General features: G+C 48.3%; 1 long non-coding RNA gene across 1 annotated transcript; it reads left to right on the forward strand.

Moving 5' to 3' along the window:
• The first annotated feature begins 412 nt into the window (after nucleotides 1-412).
• On the forward strand, nucleotides 413-6591 carry LOC109379269 (uncharacterized). The gene is made up of 2 exons (XR_002123162.1): nucleotides 413-545; nucleotides 6390-6591. It is a non-coding gene; the product is annotated as an uncharacterized LOC109379269 (long non-coding RNA).
• Nucleotides 6592-19515: the final 12924 nt, after the last annotated feature.

The raw sequence follows: 19515 nt of genomic DNA on the forward strand, positions 1-19515 counted from the left end.
TTATCCTAGGCCTGTTCTTCTCAGCCCGCTCAATTCGCCCATGCACCCCTTGGCAGTTGCCACTGAAGGCATAGATGTTCTGGTTCATGAATACGTTCCAGAACATTCCTCACGTTGCCTCTGTTCTAGATTCGTTTGGTACCAGGCCTTTGGCTGTGGTTTCCACGTGTGATGGTTAATTTTATGTGTCAACTCAGCTGGGCTCAGGGATGCTCAGAGAGCTGGTAAGACATTTCTGGGTGTGTCTATGAGGGTGTCTCTGAAAGAGATTTGCATTTGAATTGCTGGACTGAATAAAGAAGATGACCCTCCCCAGTGTGGGTGGGCCCCATCCAATCCCTTGAGGCCCTGAACAGAACAAAAAGGTGAAGGGAGGGTGAAGGTCCTCTGTCTGCTTGGGCTGGGCCACCCATCTTCTCTTGCCCCGGGACTTCAGCACTCCTGGTTCTTGGGTGTTCAGACTCAGACCGAATTATACCGCTGGCTTTCTTGATTCTCCAGCGTGCAGATGGGAAATCATGGGACTTCTTGGCCTCCATAACTGTGTGAGACAATTTATATAATACATCTCCTTATATCATCTATCTATCATCTATTTATCTACCTACCTACCTCTTTATCATCTCTCTATCTCTCCATGTATACATCTTTGATCTTTCTCTTGCTCATAATTATCGATTTATTTAGGTTATCCCAGCTTGGTCCTTGGTCTTCCCTCAAGACTTGTGTTGGACTCTATCCCCTTGAACTCTGATAAGGCTCTCCAGATCCTGTTGTGCCCTCCAGGCCTCATTCCTTAGCCTAGGCCTGTTCAGTTGACTCATCCTGGACTTGGATACTTACCATGAGCCAAGCTCTGGCTAGGCACTTCGTAGTCTGTGTTATCTGGCTGGCTCACATTGGGGGCATCTTGCTCTTCTGAGAGTTTTCTTTGTCTGAAATTCCAGAGGGCTGGACCCCCACCTCTCACCCCCAACAGGTGTTCAGTATAACTGCTGCCTGTGCAGAGCAGTAAAACAATTCTTCAGTGCTATAAACTCAAGGGCTCACCTGCTGAAGGTCAGTGTGTTCAGAGATGTTTTTACAGCCCGTAAACATAGCAGCCACTTACAGTGGAGCACATTGGATCGTAAATTATTTCACCAAAAGCACTAGCCCCTTATTTACAGAGAAATGGGGAGGGGGGAGGGAAACTACACATCCATCCACTCTGCATGGTGAGAAAATGCAGTCCTGGCTTTACCCATGGACTTCCTATCATTCTCCTGATAAACTATTTGTCTTTTCCCTCCTAGCCTGTTATTTAACATTGGAGTTTTGTTCCATAGGCCCAGACTACATTTGCCCAATCAGTTTTTTTTCTCTGCTATGACTGCAGCCTTGGAGAGGTGCTTGTTTGGTCCAAGTTGGCTGTGTGAAGGCTAGTTCCTAGACCTGAGACTACATCAATGACAACTAGTGAACAGTGGAAATTATGGGTGTTTCAGGATTGATGGGGGTGGCTTACATGCCGTGTTCTGCTATGAAATGCCTCCTGGGAGCCCTGGTCAGTTCTACCATAGGCAAAGCCTGGGTGTTCCTGTCCCATGACTGTGTAGGATGTAAGGTCCCAACTCACCTGCCAGCAACTGTATTCTGCTGTTTGGCACCTGTGCTTTTCTCCATTTGTCCTTCAATCTGGGTCTAGGGTTCTGGAAACTTGCGTAGAGGACTGGAAAACCACAGATCAGGGAGGTGGGTGTCTGACAGCTCCTGGGGTGTGGGAAAGGCCTCTGGATAAGAAGTCAGCCAGACAGACATTTGAAACCTGGATCTGCTCTGGTCCAGGGGAGTTCACTTGGGTACTTTACATCATTCCAGCCCTTAGTTTCTTCATCTGCAAAATGGGTTCCACTGGGTTCACCTCATGGAGGAGGTGACATGAAGATTCCTGTGGAAGAGCCTGGCATGTCGTATGCAGAGAGCTGAGCTACACAGGCCATGCTCAGCCTCTCCGCAAGCTGCTGAGGGCACCTCCATAGTTCCTCCTCCTCTCCCCATCGAGAGAACTTAAGGGGCTGGAGCAGATTTCAGACACTGCCTCAGAGCCTGGGCTCAGTGTGAGCTGCCCTGGAACTCGGGAGGGCTCGCACAATGTGAATGGGCAGCTGGCCACTGCCCTATGGAGCTGTGCTGTGGTGGCTTAACAAGAGCCCATCACAAGCCTCCCTGCTGTGAGAGCTCTTCCTGGTTATGGGCTTGCTCATGGTTTGGGTTAAATTGAGTTGGGGGTTTTGGGAGAATCATTCTGGGCAAAAGATCTCTCTTCCTGTACAGGGCTGACTTCTAACTACCTCCAGACAGACACCAGGCAGAGAGGGATGGAAAACCACCAAACTATCAAGAAGACAGCTGCTGGCCCTACCGGCCCAATCAGCCTCAGAGTCCTGGTGGAAGGCGCCAGAGGCTTGTAAAATACCAGGATGTTTCTACAAGCAATGACAGTTAAGGGCTTTCCCTACTCCCTCACTTCCATCCAAGACTGGTGTGGATCTATGGATTTCTCACTTCCCCTTCTTCCTGAACAAATTAGCCAGACCCACTTGAGCTTTACCTAGTTGGATCCCCTGACACACATGGAGGAAGGGAGAAACTGTGACTTACCAGCTCCCACCATATCAGCTGTAATAGCTCCCTGAATCCTGACAGCAGCCCCCACCTCTAGGATGGAGTGGATAATCCCAGATGCAAAGGGAACTGAGGCTCATGGAGGTGAACTGACTTGTGTGAGGTCGTGCAGGTAGGAAGAGGCAGCTGGGGTTTGAACCCAGGGCTCGGGCCCCAGACCCCTGAACAACTTGGCCACTTCAGAGGCCAGAAGGGAACAAGACCGAAGCAGGGGGCTGTGAAGAAGGCAGAGTAGATGAGTGAGGAGGGTGGAGGCGGGGAAGAAAAGGGAAATACTTAAAGAAAAGCATGCACTTATTGCCTCACGGAGGCAAATGAAGTTTGCACATGCGATAGAAAATTTTGAAACTTGACTTTGAAGGCTTGCTGTTCAGAGCTCTGAGTTGTGAGGCCTGCATGGTGAGAATTTTCCCAGCACACCCCACCCACCCCACCCCCCAACCTCTAATTATAGATCTGGTTGTTGGATCGTGCTTTCCCACGCAACTTGATCAGATTTATTGAAACAGCAATTTTTCTTATCCAACCACCTCTTATTGGCAGTTTCACAAACTATATATGCCATCCAGCAACAGGGGGCAAGGGGGCTTAAGTGAAGGGGGATGTGCATTTGGCCACCCCCCGTTACTCAAATGAGGAAGCAAGTGTAGAGTTGATGACACTTGCCCAAGGTCAAATGGCTGACAATGGCGAAGCCAGACTTGAGCTCAGCTCTGCTCGATTTTGCGACCCGTTTTTCTATAGTCCTAGTCCTAGTCCATAGGCTGCTTTCTGTGAAAATGTGTTCACATGTGTTCTCCAATTCAGTTGTCACAATAACTAGAAATTCAGGTGTGTGTTCTTATAGATCTTATCTTGTAGAGGGGGAAGCCGACACTCAAGATTGAATGCCTTGACTGAGACTTCACGGTTATCTAATGCATGGCAGAACTTGCACTTGAATTTTCTAGACTCTAACTTCCTGTTCTTTTTATTTTACTATGTTTAAGGAGCAGAATCCCCCACCTTTCCATTTTCCCTCCCTCCCTCCCACTTCCTCTTCCTTCTCTCCCTCCCTCCCTCCCTCCCTCCCTCCCTCTTTCCCTCTTTCCCTCCCTCTTTTCTTTCCTTCCTACCTTCCTTTCATCCAGACATCATCTTTTCAGTACTTACTTTTACTAGGCCTTGTGCTGTAGTGATGAAAACCTTCAGGAGCCTGTGGTCTGATAAAAGCAATAATGAATTACATGATAAAATGCTGAGCTAAGTGTGACCATAGAACCAGGTGGATGGAAGGAGATTAATCTGCCCAGTTGGTTGGGGAAGGCACTGATATTTTGCTCGTGCAGGTTGAATACTTTGTTTTGAAGAGCATGTTTTGTGTGTATTTTTCAAAATCTCCTAATTGAATGAGGCACCTGCCTCTGCGGCATCCTTGTGGGCAGTGGTTGAGCAGGAAGTCATCCTCCATGCGAATTAGGTTAATTTGATGAAAATGAAATGAAAAGCTCTGTAATCTGGGGTGATGGGAAAGGTCGGGGAGCACAAAGCTGTACTTGCTGCAGAAGTTGCTAATTGCATTGTGACCTTGGGTTCTAGCTGGTTACATAAACCACCTCAGGTGAGAATTAGCCAGGGCTGGCCCAGCTGACAGGAGCTGGGTTGCCTCTTCTCATTAGGATCCTGAGCGCATTTCTGTAACTGCCCAGACATGTAGAGAAGGCTCCTTTTCTGGAGTTCATATGTCCTACGAGGACTCTGGGTGGACTTCCCTGAATCCCTGAAATTGGATGTAAAAATGAGTGTATATGTATATGTGCAATTCTCAGGGAGAAGGGCCATTACTTTGATCAGTTTCTCAAAGTGGTCCCCGAGCAACATGGTGGGAAGAACTAGTGATGTGGTTTCTGGTTCCTATTCAAGCAGAGTTTTGATTCAGTAGGTCTGGGTTGAGGCCCAGGACCCTGTGTTTTGGTTAGTTTATTTGGTTTTAGACTTCCAGGTGATTCTAATGCTCAGTCAATCTAGGGGAACCATTGAACTAGAACTCTACATCTCAAACTTCAATGAGCATGATGCTTCCGGGGACCTTGATAGCATGCAGATTCTGACCCAGTAGGGCTGGGATGGGGATGGAGACTCTGGTCCTGACCAGTCTGAGGTGATGCTGTTGCTGCTGGAGGATGGACCACACTTTGAGTAGAAAGGGTCTACAGGTACTTTTTTGCTTGGGTCAGTCATGGGACATTGGTTAGAGTCAAACCGCATCCAATTCCTCTGCTTGGGATTGAAGTGAATTACTCAAGCCACTTCCCTTTTAGAAGGATGCTAAGAGATTTCTTAGGGAGTGTTGAGTACTTCACAGCCAAATATTCCATTTCCAGTGGCAGTACAGACAGTGTAAAGAATAAGTTGGAGGTTCGATAGATTTAGGAATAAATCCTGGCCCCAATATTGATCATTCCTATGTATCACTAAGGATGATATCAGCTATAAACAACAGGATAATTGACTAACAGTAGCTTGAATCAATAGAGTTTATTTTTCATATGTAATGAAAAATCCTGTGGTAGTGTTGGGATCCTTGGGTCAGCTGCCAGTCATCAAGGACCCAGGATCATTTCGTTCCTTTGCTCAACATCTCTAGCATGTAGGTCTCATGGGGAAGAGAGCACGTCTCCCAGCATCTTGTCAGCATCTGAAGCAGGAAGAGGGGGACATTGGTTAGAATCATGTTGCCTAGCCATCCATAGCTGCAAGGAATATTAGAAAAGGACTATGAACATTTCCAACATCTCTTCCTGAGAGAGAAGAGCTTTAAGAAATGCTATTGGTTCAGCCCTCAATCATATCTGCCACATCAGGTGATTCTTGGCAATTGTCTGACTCTTTCTGAGCTTCAGTTTCCTCACTTGTCAAACAGGAGAGTGAATGTGATGAGCCGTTCCCATATCAGCAGCAACATCGTCACCTGGAAACTTGCGTCCCACCCCAGACGTACTGAATCAGGAACTCTGAGGGTGGAGGCCAGCAATATGTGTTTGAACAAGCCCTCCAAGGGATTCTGATGCACACTCCAGCTTGAGAACCACTACCTTAAGATTTCTGGGAAGAGTAAAAAAGGTTATTACTTAAAGCGTTTGACACAGAGAGTGTTCATAGCTTGTAGCCTGGGAGTTCCACATGTTAGACCAAAACAAGCTGATAGAATCCATTTCTTGGAATGCTGACTTGGAATAAGAAGTTTAGAAAACATCCAATAAAGAATGTCTAAGTTCTGAGTAGTGATGTCAGTCTTCTAAATCCTTCGGGTCCTTTTGAGAATCTGTTGATGAAGAGCGCTAAGGAGAGGCTACTGAGCTGAAGCAGGTTGGAAAAGTTCGCTATTCCTTTATTTTTCAAAAATTAGAGCTTTATTGAGCTCTAATTTTCAAATAATATTTGAATATAAATATTCAAATATTTATAATATTTGAATTATAATTCAAATACCATGAGATTCACCCTTCATAAGTACACAGGTCAGTGACTCTCAGTATGTTCACTAAACTTTGCAGCCATCACCACTATCAAATTTCAGAACATTTTTATCACCCCCCCCCAAAGGAACCACGCACCCATTAACAATCGCTCCCCATCCTCTCCTCCCCCCCAGCCTCTCTCGCAACCACTAATCTATTTTCTTTATCTACCTATCTATCTATTTACCTATTTATTTTTTGTTTTACTGATTTGTTTACTAGGAAAAATCCCAAGAGGAATGCCGACATCATTGAAGAAAATCATCACAATTCTAAGACCGAAGTTCCAACATGAATTCATCCTGTGACATGGCTGCCAATGAAAACCATATAACAACAATGATGATATTGTTTATTGTTGTTGACAAATTTGATTTTGTTGTTCTAATGTGCATCAGAACACTTGGATAAATTGTCGCATGTCTGTGGTCTTCAGTCTCATCTATAAAGTGGGGGAGCTGACCATCCTTGAATGATCTTGTAGGACCTCTGGTTCTGAGAGTCTAAATTGCTGTTTTGCACTAGTTAAGAGTCAACTGAAAATTCTGCCCACAGCTCTGTGTCCTGCACTGTAAGTGGGACCACTTGGTGGAAGGGCATTGAAATGGAAATAGATTACCAGGCTGGGGAGTGGCCTGAAGCCTTGACAGACAAAACTGGGGAGTTGGTTTGGAGGAAGGAAGGGGCTGCGGGTATAAGAGCCCTGCCTTGAAATCTTTATCCTGGGAAGAGGAGGCAGATGGATTCTACAGGGCTCAAGGGGCAGAAGCATGACTAATGAAAGAAGTTTCAGATCAACACAAGGGAAACCCTATAATAGTCAGAGATATAATTATTTTGTCAGGTAGTGAGTTCCCTGTCACTGGACATGTGCTTTTGGTTCAATCATCCAAAGGAGGTTGGACTAGTGGATCTTTCAGGTTTTTGCCAAAAATGTGATGTGAATTTCTGAAAGTCTGAGATCAAAGTGAAGTAAATGTGCATAAAAATCCTTACCTTTTGCCTGCTTCCGTAGACTACAGCCTATGGCAAATAATGCAGGTTTTAAGTATAACTTGCCTATCTCCTCTCTAACTGGAATCTTGCTTTGCATATTGGGGATTTCTCCAGGGATGTGTGAAGAAAACTATTTTCCTGTTGACATTCTTTTTCATCACTGAGGCAGCCAGCACTTGGATTCAGAAATGGTCCCTATCTCAGTGTAATGGGAGAGACGCATGCAAACAGAACACTGCAGTTCAGGGGACCAGGGCCTTCATGGTGGCCCCAAGGGGGTGGGGGCCCCTCAGCTGGGGGAGCCAAGGAGGTCTTTGAGCACAGAAGCTTGAGCTGAGCCCTGAAAGAAACAAGGAGTCCCCTTTGAAGGTGAGGGCTGAGCCATGTGGCTGGAGCTCCTGCTAGCAAATTCCCTACCAGTTCCCAGGAATCCAGGCCTGATAAGGAGGAGGATGAGGGCTCAATGTGTCAAACACCAAGTCTGGACAGCCCCTGTTTAAGCACTTGTCTGTTTTATCTCACTGAATTCTCACTTCAGCCTTCTGAGAAAGGTATTCTTATTATTTTCTCTAATGCCCACAGGTGGGAGCTGAGCCACCAACTGGCTTGTTACATAAGGACAAACAGTACTGGGCAGAAGGAGGGACCAGGGGACTTAGAAAGATCTCATCGAGGAGGTGACAGATGGACTGGCCTCGGGGGATGAGTAGATGTCAATCAGAGGTAGGGCGGACATTGGCAACAGAGGAAGGAGCATGTGACTACGTGGGGAGCCTGAGGGGTAGAAGATGCTTGGCCTTTCATGTGGCTGAGCACTGGCCCTGTGCAGGCGATGAGGAGTGGGCGGGAAATGCCCGCCGCCCGCAGTCCTTGAAGGACATGCGTGTCCTGTGCTAAGCAGCCTGGTTTTGCCCCCTAAGACAGGCATTGAGGACTTACTTAGGTGAGTTTAAGCATCTTTCTCCAGGAGGCTATTGGGAAACGGACTTTCCCATGACCTGTGCTATCCTCCTGTTCCCCCAGGGTCTGACTCTCTGCCTTGACCTTCTCTTAACAAGTGAGTGTTTGTGACTCTAGCAGGAATCAGGAGTCAGCGAGGAGGCCCATCTCACCTGATCTGTCCCCAAGAAACCTCGCAGGCAAGGCCTTTAAGATCTGGCGCCCTATTGCTATGAGGTTCGTCTCCTTCCTGCACGGCTGCCCGGTCCTCCCGCATGGAGATCTGACTCCGTCTCTGATTTCCCAATTGCACTCAATGCCGAGATGAGACTGTATAGAAGAGTGGCCTTCCTTCGGGGCACAACAAAAAGTGTGGTGGCTGAGGCTCCCAAAGCCGCTTCACAGCAAGCACCCCCCCCACCCCCAGCGCTCTCTGTCTAGCTCTTTTGCATTGGCACGCAGCTGGTGGAACGGAAAGAGTTAAGGCTTTGGCGCCAGAGGGACCCGAAGCTGGATGCTGGGGCAGCTCTGTCTAGCTGTGTGTCTTGGGATGAGAAACCAGGATGAAAGTACTGGTTTTGCAAGGTTAGAGATCATAGAAAGTATAGACGGCGGGAGCTGTTCAGACACGGGGTTTTTTATTCTGCATATTGCATTATTACTCTTAGTAGAGCCATCAACAGGGTATCTTGGAGAAGCACCCCCTTCCTGAGGCCCCAGAGAGTGAGCAGAGTTTATGATGGTCCTCCTGGCAGTTGGGTCCACCCAGTTTCTTCTGCAGAAAAATGTTTGGACTGAACTTCACCCTCTGCACAACGAGGAAACATGTTTTAAAGGCCTCACTTGTCAAAAAATAAAAAAGACTTGTAAAACAGACTTAATGAGACTTCTGGATAGAGCGGGAGCCGTAGGATTGGCTGCTCTGGGGAGGGAGGCTGGAACGCAGCCTTTAAAGCTCTCGCCAAGTGCTCAGGCCTGGCCTGGCCCATTCTGGTCGGGTCACGTGTTCCCTGCTCACGCCTCTTTTTACTTCCCTGATAAAATGCTTACCTGGGTATTGGTCCAAGATGACCGACTGTTAAATGCCTTGCAAATATAAAACTAGGCTGCAAAGTCGTACTCGAGACAAATCCAGAAGGTCTCTAGTTTGATGTTAAAGTCGGCTGCTTCTGAACAGAGGCAAAACAGCGGAATCCTCATAGGCCAACCCCTTCACTTTTTAAATGATGAGACTGAGGCCCAGAAAGGGGAAGGTATATTATATTACGCATCTTTTACAACAATAAAAAAATAAATACATAGGATAGGGCTTTATGCTGGATGAAATCTTCTAGACTCTTCTCCCCCGTCCCTGTCTCCCTCCTGCTTCTTCATTTTTCCAGAGAGAGAGAAAGAGAGAGAGAGAGAGAGAGAGAGAGAGAGAGAGAGAGAGAGAGAGAGAGAGAGAGAGAGAGCTCAGTTTACCCTCCTAGCACCAAATGATGGGTAACATACTGTTCCCATTTTACAGAAACATCAAACAATTACCCCCACATCACACAGGTTAGTTGGCTGTGTGGTGGCTGAGCCAGGATCTCAGGTGTGCCTGATGACAGAGCTTTCTCTTAATTACAACACCATGTTTAAGATGAGCACCCTGGAGTGGAGGACCTCTCTGCCTTAGGCAGCGGCTGATCTGGGACTCAAATCACTGCCGCCACATGGGAAACCTCAAGTCTGTTCCCTGTACTACTGACTCCTCTCTACCTGTGGTCAGCTTCTAAGAAGTCAAGTTCATTTAAAGCCCTGTTCATTGTTAGGAATATTTGGACCTCAAAGGGAGGGAGTTTGAGGGCACATATGGCTTCTTTGGGACTGAGAGGGTGAGGATGGATGTTTTCCTGTTCAGTTGGCAGCCCTAGGCTCAATTCCCGATTCCCTTCCTTATCTGTTTGCCTCTTGGCCCTTTTCCTGGTGCATAGAAAGTGCTCAATAAGTCGTTGCAGAGTGAATGAACGAACTGCATTCTGTGTGAAGGTGTTAGCTCCTCATTTGGACTTTGGCTCCCTATTCTCAGGGATGGGGACTTCTCCTTCCCTCTGCCCTGCAGGGCTGGGCATGGTGCCCTGGCTGGGGAAGGCATTCCATGGGTACCTACTGAACAAGTGCATACATGGGTTGCTTTTTAGGCTGCTGGTGCTGAATCACCCAGCTGGACTTGGTCTGTACACAAATTTGAGCCCTGCTTTTGGAAACGCTCTCATCTTTGTGCATTTTTGAACGTGTTCCTATATTTTGGGTCTTGCAGCTACCTGACCCCTGCAGCAGAGCCATCACCTGTGAATGAACTCAGTGCACTGAGGGCCTCCTCCGAGGCTATGACCATGACCTCGCTGAAGGAGAGCTGGGAACAAGGGAGGGTCTGGGGGCATGGGAGGCACTGCACTGCCAGGGAAGATGGCCCTCAGTCAGAAAGAAATGACACCCATGACCTGTGGCGTAGTGTTTGTCACACAAGAGCTCACTGGCCCTGAGAACATGGGGGCGCTCGACTCCCTGAATGTGCTTTGCTGATATGAATGTACATTGGTTAGTAAGATTCAGTTGGAGGGACTTGAAACATCACCATTCCTCCAAACCCTTAGGAAGTGCAACATTAGAAAGAAGGAGGTTTCTATTTTTATTTTTGTTTTTTTCAGAGTCCGGTTGAGGGTTGGCATATGACATCGTGTCAGGGGTTCAGGCTCCTATCTTATTGCCATTCTCAAGATCACCTCCTGGCACAAGATGCCACCTGGAACTCCAGCCATCATATCTGCATTCAGAAATCAGAAAGAAAGAAAGGCAGAGATAAGGACAAGCACACTTCCTAGAAATTGCAGACACCTTTTCTAATTATATCCCATTGATCAGAACTTAGTCATTTATCCAAATACAGCAGCAGGAGAAGCTGTCATTTATTATTCTGGGTGGTCATGTACTCAGCTAATAGCAAAGGGTTCTATCACTGAGGAGAAGGGGAGAGCTGACATGGGAGGGTAACTGAAGTCAGTACCACAGGTGTGAGTTTCCCTGTCCTCTCTTCCCCTTCCAAACCTCTGCGCCAGAGTGGGTAGCTATTATTGCCAATTTAGTTTTAAGGAACCAGAGACAGAAGAATGAATGGCTTGCCCAGGTCACAGAGTTGGATGTTAAAGGAGCTGGGATTTGAATCCAGACAGTCTGGAAAACCTGAGTTGTTTACTTGTCCTGATTTTTGATGGAGATGATGTTTTCCTATGAGCAAGAAGGGTGTCAATGCCCAAAGAACATAGGAAAATGGACATTCATTCGTGGCTCATTCAGCCATGATTGACTTGTGTACCCATTATAGGCCATTTGTCCTTCTCCAACTTGGCGTCTGTTAGCGTCCTGACACCTCTTCTCTTACTCATCTCTGGATGTCCTGCATTCCTGCAGGGGCCAGCACACAGGGGACCCCCCATACATTTTTGTTGAGTGAATACATTAGTTACTTAATGAAGCTATCTCCCAGGGCCGTTTATTACCCTGGGCTTTCTCAGGACTCTTGTCTACGTCCTGAAGAGCCAGCCCATTCTACACTCATCAGGCACACAGTGGCTTCAGAAACCCTTCTCTCCTGTGCTGTTCAGAGTCTCACCCAGCCCGGCGGTGCCAGGTGTCCTGCCAAACCTTGGGAACCTAAGAGGGGAAAGGTGCTACTAGTTCTGAGAGCCCCCAGCTCTGCCGAGTGCTTCACGTGATGACTGCAGTTCTGCTTAACCCTCAAAACAATGTTTTCAGGCCGTGGTATTCCCACTTGACGGGTGAGGAGACCTAGACTCAGGATGGGAATGTGATTTTCCAAAGGTCACACAGCTAATGAGTGGTGGAACTAGGAAGCCGACCCCAGCTTGTTGGATTCCAAAGCTTGTATCTCAGCACCATTCATATTATTTATTTACTCATCTGTAAAGATCTTGACGTCAGACATTGAAACAGGTGCTTAGCATTACCCATGCAGCAAAGACCCAGAAGCTGGATAAATGAGTTAGAAAACCTGGTTTACTCTGGTCACATATTACCCAGCTCCCCTTCAAACGCTAACAGTCTCTCTCTGTATCTATCTATCTATCTATCTATCTATCTATCTATCTATCTATCATCTATCTATCTATCTATCTATCTATCTATCTATCTATCTATCATCTACCATCTATCTATGTGTTTCTGTTTAACTTCCTGGCCTTCTGCTCAGATTTTTCCAGCAAGCTCAGTTGCTCTGCAGTGAAGATCCCGGAGCTTTCACTCAAGGCCTTGAAGCCCCTCCTTCCACCAGCCACCTTTCCTTTTGTCAAACCTTCCCTGTTAGACAAGGTCTGTGTGATGGGGAGGCACCCCTGGCCTGGGGGTGTGTGTGAGGCCACACACTGAGTCAGCCTGGCTGGGAAGGGAGGCTTCCTTGGCCAGAGCAGGCCTGAGGCTGGATCTCAGGGGTCCCCAGTAATCGGGGGTCATGAACCTCTCAACACACTTCAGCACACACGTCAGGGACAGCCGTCAAGACACGGGGCTGCCCTGCGTGGTTGCAAAGGGCTTTTCCGTCACGTCTTTATTGCTTCTCGCCCACGCCAGTCCCAGAAGGGCGGCTCATAGTAAGAGCTCATTTTACAGCCCAGAGAGAGGAGGTGCTGCCAGTTTGAAGGAAGGATGTGGATCCAGAAAGCCAGTGCATGTCAGACGGGGATTTCAGGTCTCCTCCAGGCCATGCTTAGCTTGCCTGTCCACACATTTTCAGGAAGTCCTTTCGGGCCGACCCTTTGCTACCCATGTGCCCTCCTCCTTGCCTACTGAGCTCTGAGCATGTCGGGTGTTTTGTTTTTTTTTGGTCCCTCATGATCACCGTGCTCGCTGTTGCCCGAGGGCCTTTGTCCCAGCTGGTCCTCCTGCCGGAAGGCTCTTCTTCCCGATCTCCATGTGACTGGCACCTTGCCACTCAGATCTCAGCTTAATGACCTTTTTTCTAAGGCCTTCCCTGGGGACTCAGTATAGAGCTACCTAGGCCCTCTCTACCATAGCATGTGCCTCTTTAATGTTTTGTTTTGTTGTCCTCCCCGCTTCCCCTCCCACTGCCGTGCCCCCACGATAGTATTATGAAAGCAATGATCTCTCAGGAAGGCAGGGTGCTTTAGAATAGTGACTCAGAGCAGGGGCTGGAAAACTTGTTCTATAAAGGGCTAGATCGTAAATATTTTAGGCTTTGAGGGGCCATATGGTCTCTGCTGCAACCACTCAGCTCTGCCATTATTGTGTGAAAGCCACCACAGACAATGTCAATGATAAAACTTTATTTCTAAAAACTGGTGGTGGACAGATTTGGTCCACAGGCCATAGGGAGCAGACCCCAGGTTCAGAATGGTGATTGCTTTGAATCAGCTGAGCCGTGTTTGAATCCTGTCTCTGCCTCTCCTTGCCTTGGGATCTTACACAAGTTCCTCCCTTTCTTGGTGCCTCAGTTTCCCTATCCATCTGTATATTTTGGAAATAATGACAGAAGTGATCTTATGTATTGTTGTGGACATATTACACAAATCTGGCTTGTTTGGTGCTCAGTTCCTGGGCTCTCAGGAGGTTCTGCTCAGAGAAGGGACTCAACATATATATGTATTTGTTAAACAGATAAATGGGTGGACACCTATTGGGTGCCAGGCCTTGTGCTGGGCTCTGCAGAGATGTTGATGAACTAGAATCAGTTGGGTTCACTGCTCTCACCATGCTCAGAGTCTCAGGGCTGTGGCAAATGGTGTTTGCAGCAGGGGTAGCAAATGCCACATCCCCCCGCAGGTGGTATGATGAGGGAAGGATGAAGTGGGGGGAACAGTGGGAAATGGAAGCATGTCCCCCTCTAAGCTGTAGCCATGGACCATGCAAGCCCAAGTTGTAAACCTTCTGATGATTCAACAGCGTTGGCATAAGTTGTACTTTTAGGTGTAGCGTTTCGATTGTTACAGGGAACAACTGATCTGAGCGAGCAAAAAGAAACCACACCCGAAGAACTCCAAATGAGCCAAATGGACACAATTGCAGGTCGGGTTCAGCCATCCCCTTCTCACAAGCCCATATTACGGATAAGTAACTGAGGGTTAGGGAGGCCAAGTGGCTTGACCACAGGCACAGAGCTAGCATGGAGAGGCTTGGGGGTTTGAACCCAGGTTCCACTGACTCCCAAACTGTGGATTCTGTGCCAGTTGCTCTAGTTGCCAATGAATGAAGAGGCCAGGAGTGGCATGGAAGGTCTGTTTTGGTGCCTCAGCAGCCCTTGGAATCTCACCTTTACTCCTTTTCTCAGCCTTGAGGGGTGGCTGTAGGACAGCTCCCCCCATGCAGAGGGCTGACCTCAAAAGCCAGTCAGGAATGCTCATCCCAACAGGACGCTGTCCTTGACCCTCCAGGGCGTCCTTTCACATTTCCCTCCAGCACAGTCTTCTGCTCATCTCTGCAATTTCTGCAACCTTGCTTTAGTGTCCAGTCCCCTTCGGCAGAGGAGCCTGGGCCTCCAGGCCCCTTCTGCCCATTACCCTAGGTGACCCAGGAGACGGAGGGTGGAGAGAGACCTGAATAGATGACTTCTTCCCTCTGTGGGGTCTGGTGGAGAGGACACAGTTTTTGGAGCCTGACAGACCTGGATTGGAATCCTAGCTCTGCAGTCAGTCACCTGCTGGGTGACCTTGGACCAGCTCCTTCACCTCTCTGAGCCTCAGTTCCCTTGTCTTTGAAGCAGGTGCAAGAGTCTGTTTATTGCAGAGTTGTGCTGAGGTAATGTGTGCACCTGGTGGCACAGGGGCTGGAATGCTGCGGTCACGCACCAGTCGCAGGTCCTTTCTCCTTCTCCCCTCTTCCTTCTCTGCCTCCTCCTGTCCTCGTCTGTCCCCAACCCAGCTGGCCCCCGCTGCGGCTCTCTTGCCTAGATGCTGAGAGAAGTTTGTGGAACCTGGGTGGACCTCTGCCCCTGTAGCCCCTCTCCCTAGTGCCAGGGCTTGCAAAGGAAGGGTTTGGGCATAAATTACGCCCATCTGTTCCCTCCCTGCTGAGGGAGGGGAGGAGGGGAAACACGTGGGCCTTGGTGGATGTTGTACTTTCCATGTGCAGCTGTCAGGAACAATGGAAGGGAAAAATGCGAGCTCAGTGAGGAGTCCACCCCACCCTGCCTCCCTGCCCCTAATGGGGATTGCAGGAACTGAGTTCTCTGAGGACTGCCCTTCTGGAGAAAGAGACCCCTCCTCGTGCCAGTCCAGACTGTTCTCATAGCTACCCATGCATGCCTTCAAGTTTATCATTATTCATTCATTCATTCATTCATTCATGCATGCATTCATTCATTCATTCCACAAATGTTTCCTGAGCTCACACATACTCTGGGCCAGCCAATGCTGTGGGCTAAGAATTGAGACCACTGTCTCGCCGTTGACGAGCTCCCCATTTGGTAGGAGAGACAACATAGTAACTGGCCAGCTTTGAGTGTAATGGTGGAGGCGTGCACACCTGGCTGTACAAATATAGAGGAAGAAGGGCTTCGTAGGATCATCCTTTGATCCCAGGAAGCGTTACTATGAACAAAGGGAAGGTTCTCAGTGGACTGAGAATGGGGAGTACTCGGAGAAGCCGTGTGCTGCAGGGGGTGGACTGTGGGGAGTGGCAACAAGCCCTTCTCTTTCCTCTGCCTTTCAATTCTCTCTCTTTACTGGATCCTCTCCATTAGCGTATAACCATGTTCAGTTCTCTCATCATAGAGAAAACTCTCCCTCTAGCTGATGTCTCTCTCTAGCTCCTTCCTGCCCGTCAATTTCCTTCCTCGTCAAATTCCCCAAGGAAATTTTATGATGATGTGCATACGGTCTCCATTTACTTCTCTCCTATTCATTTTCCCCACAACCTACCCCTACCCTCATTGCTTCATTCAGACTCTTCTGAGAAGGTCATTGTGGCCTCTACTACATCGTGACTTCCTGAGTCCGTAGGCATTTCCTCAGTCATTTCATTTGATTTTTTGGCAGCATTGGACGTGGCGGACCATTCCATCCTGTTAGATACAAAATGCCCCTCGTGCTTTGAGCCAGCACAAACTCTTGGTTTTCTCTCTACATCCTTGGCTGTTCTTCTTCAGCCTCCTTTGGTGAGTTTCACTCTTGTCTGCCAGATCTTTAAATATTGGACTTCCTCAAGGCTGGGAGGTAGGTCTTCCTGTCAGATTTGTTTTTCTTTATCTCTAGGTTACCTAATCCATTCCCATAATTCAATTACCATCTCTGTGTTGGTAGCCCCCAAACCTACATCTTTCTGCAAAACCTCTAGCTTCAGACCATAGACCCAAGATCCTATCTAGCATCTGCGCCTGGCTGTTGCCCTGTCTTCTCAAACTTAACAACTGAATTTGACACCCTCCCTCGTATCCTGGTCCCTTTCAGGTACTGGCTCCATTCACATCCAGCAGGCAGGTCAGAGACTTGGGATCCATGGTCACTCCTCCTCATTACCCCCCTCCTGCATCTTAGCACTATAGGCCCTGCATCCTGGGGAACCCCTCCATCCTGGGTACACTGGAATGGTTGATCACGTCACTAAAATACAAAGGTAAAACCCCAAATCTCTAGCATTACCTAAAAGGCCCTGCACAATCTGACCATGAAGAGCCTCATCTTGTCCTCTCTCCCCGCTCTTGGGGTTCCAGACTGTACTCCTTCATCACTCAGAGCATTTGTGCATTCCATTGTTCTCTGTATCTAGAACATTCCTCCCCTTTTGCTTATTCGTTTTCACCCTTCAGGTATCAGATTAAACATCCCATCCTTTGCTCAGAGAAGCCATTCTTGATAGACCCCAGAACTGATTAAGCTGTTCCCCATTATATATTCTCGAGTACCTTCCTCTTAGCTCCGTCCCAATAGTAATGACACGATTAGTCAATGTCTGTCTTCCCATCAAGAATGTAAGCGGCACATCACGAGGGGCTGTGTTTGTCTCTATTTTCCACCAGTGTCCCTGGCCCTAGCACAATGTGTGTCAGGGTGCGATGGGCATGTTGCCTGGGTGCACCTGGACTCAGGCAGGGGCCTGTTTACGGAGGTTTTGTTGAATGGAGACAGGCAGGTGTGTGTTCTAGAGAGAATATTTTGGTGGCTCTGTAGAGGATGGATTGGAGAACATATGTCCATTTAGGAAGACTGATCTTGAGGCCCGTGGGGCATTTTAGGTGGCATGAACTTGTGTGTTGGACTGAGGGGGGGCTATAGCCTTATGAGGTTGACTCTTCATGGCTTGGAGGCAGTGACGAAGCTGGAAGGGTTGAAGATGTCTCCCAGGTTTGGGGTTGGCGGTTTGGGCGCTGGATGAAGGTCACGTGGTTAGGCACAGTAAACTCTGTTGTGATCATGGTAAACATGAGGAATCTGTCAATGTGGCTGCTGTGATTTCTTGAATGTCTGGTCCCTATCTTTTCGTTAAAACTAATTTCCTTGCACCCTCCTTGGGTCCATTTTATCCTCCACCCAATCACCCAGCTCCTGGTCGAGAAGAGCAGGAGTCACGGTGAGTCAGGAGAACGACACATTTTTAGGACTCACGACGTGCTGTATCCCAGACAAATGGACCGAGCTCTGGGCTGGCAATTAGCATGTGTGGGTTCCAGTCTCATTATGGTCTCACCAGCTCTGGGACCATGGGCAAGTCCCTGTCCCTTTCTGGTTCCCCCACCCTCACTAGTACAGGGGGCTGATTTAATTCAGTGGCTGTCAACGCTGGCTGCATATGAGAATTATATGGAGAGGTTTAAAAAATACAAATGACCAGGTCCCAGCTTTTGGAGATGCAGATTTAATTGGATTTGGGTGGGACAGACACATTGGCATTTTTCTAAAGCTCAGCAGGTATTTCTTACAGCAGCCAGATTGAGAACTACTTGATCAGATGGTCTTGGAGACTTTTCAACTCTGGAAGTCTAACGTAAGAATGGCCGTCTTAGGACTCCCAGGGTCCCTGGCTTAACCTGCCTTCCATCTCTGTACCCTAAGTCACCTGTACCATGCTTGTGGTCCTGGCCTTGAACTTGGGCTCTGGGGTAACAGTAGAGGCAGCTTTCAGCTGAGGCTGGGAAGCAGAAACGCAGTCTGTGGAGAGAGGGGGTGGGGCCGGAGTTCTGTGAGGAGGAACAGATTGAAGCTATTAACATTTAATCAGTTTGGTATTGTTCTTCTGGAGACCACAGCTTATGAGGCTGCTTAATAAATGTCTGGTTGGGGTCCAATCCAGAGTCACCAAATGGGTGTTGCTATGGTTTCTGGGGAGGTTGTTTCCCACACAAGTTACTGCTTCCCAACCCAAACTGAAAAGCCAGCATCTTTCCTCCGCTCCTTAACTCTGTCCCTTTCCAGATGAGCCTGTGGTGGGAGGTCATCTGCCTGGGTCTGGGGCCACACACTGGCTCTGGTGGGACCAGCCATTGGAGGCATCCTCTGTGCCAACCTCTGAGAAGAGCCCGGTGCATCCTCTCTCCCCTCTTCCGTGTGGTCCCATCGCTCAGCTGGTGTCACTGGCATGCCTAGTTTTCAGGGTCCCTGTGTGTGTGACCCCGCTGCCCTTGATTTGGGGAGAGGAGTGGTGGTGAGGCTAGACTTGCAGACAACGTGTGTGTATGTGTATGTTTGTGTAAAAGTGTGTGTGCACACATGAGCAAATGGGTGGGTTCTTGTGACTGAACATGTGTGGATGAGTGCGCAAACATTTATGTGTAGTAGGTGTGTCGGTGCTTGAGTGTACTTGTCAGTGGGTAAAGTGTCCTGGGTGTGACCGTGCGTGCGTGCGTGCGTGCGTGCGTGCGTGTGTGTGTGTGTGTGTTTAACGATGTGTGTGGAAATGGCAAGAACTGGAAGTAAGCACCTAGGCAATGCTACTAAATCTTCAATTTAAGACACATGAACACTTACAAAGTCCAACATAGAAACACCCATATAAATATCACCCAGCTTGAGAGAGAAACTTTACCAAGCCGTTGAAGCTCTCTGTGCACTCGTTTCTGATTGCATCCCCTCCACCCTGCAGAGTGGTGGATTTGGGGTTTATCCTTCCCATAATGATGCTCTCCCCTTGCTTGTTTCAATAGATAGGTTTCTTCCACTCTTGCATCTTCTGTGAGACATAATTAAGTGTGGGTATATGCGTGTGCGCACACAGGCACATGTGTTACGTTGGGGGTTACAGGGAGAAGATGTGAGGTGGCGGGGAAGACTGGAGAAGCCCCGTGAATCAGGAACGCTTAGAAAATGTCCAGGGACACCTTCTAGGTGTGTGATTGAAGGCAAGCTTCCTAACCTCTGGGAGCCTGTTTCCCAACCTCTCTCCCTTCCTCCTCCCCCTCCTCCCCCTCCTCTCCCTCCTCTCC

The sequence above is a fragment of the Hipposideros armiger genome, unplaced genomic scaffold, assembly GCF_001890085.2.
Source record: "Hipposideros armiger isolate ML-2016 unplaced genomic scaffold, ASM189008v1 scaffold_24, whole genome shotgun sequence".
In the NCBI taxonomy this organism is placed as follows: domain Eukaryota; kingdom Metazoa; phylum Chordata; class Mammalia; order Chiroptera; family Hipposideridae; genus Hipposideros; species Hipposideros armiger.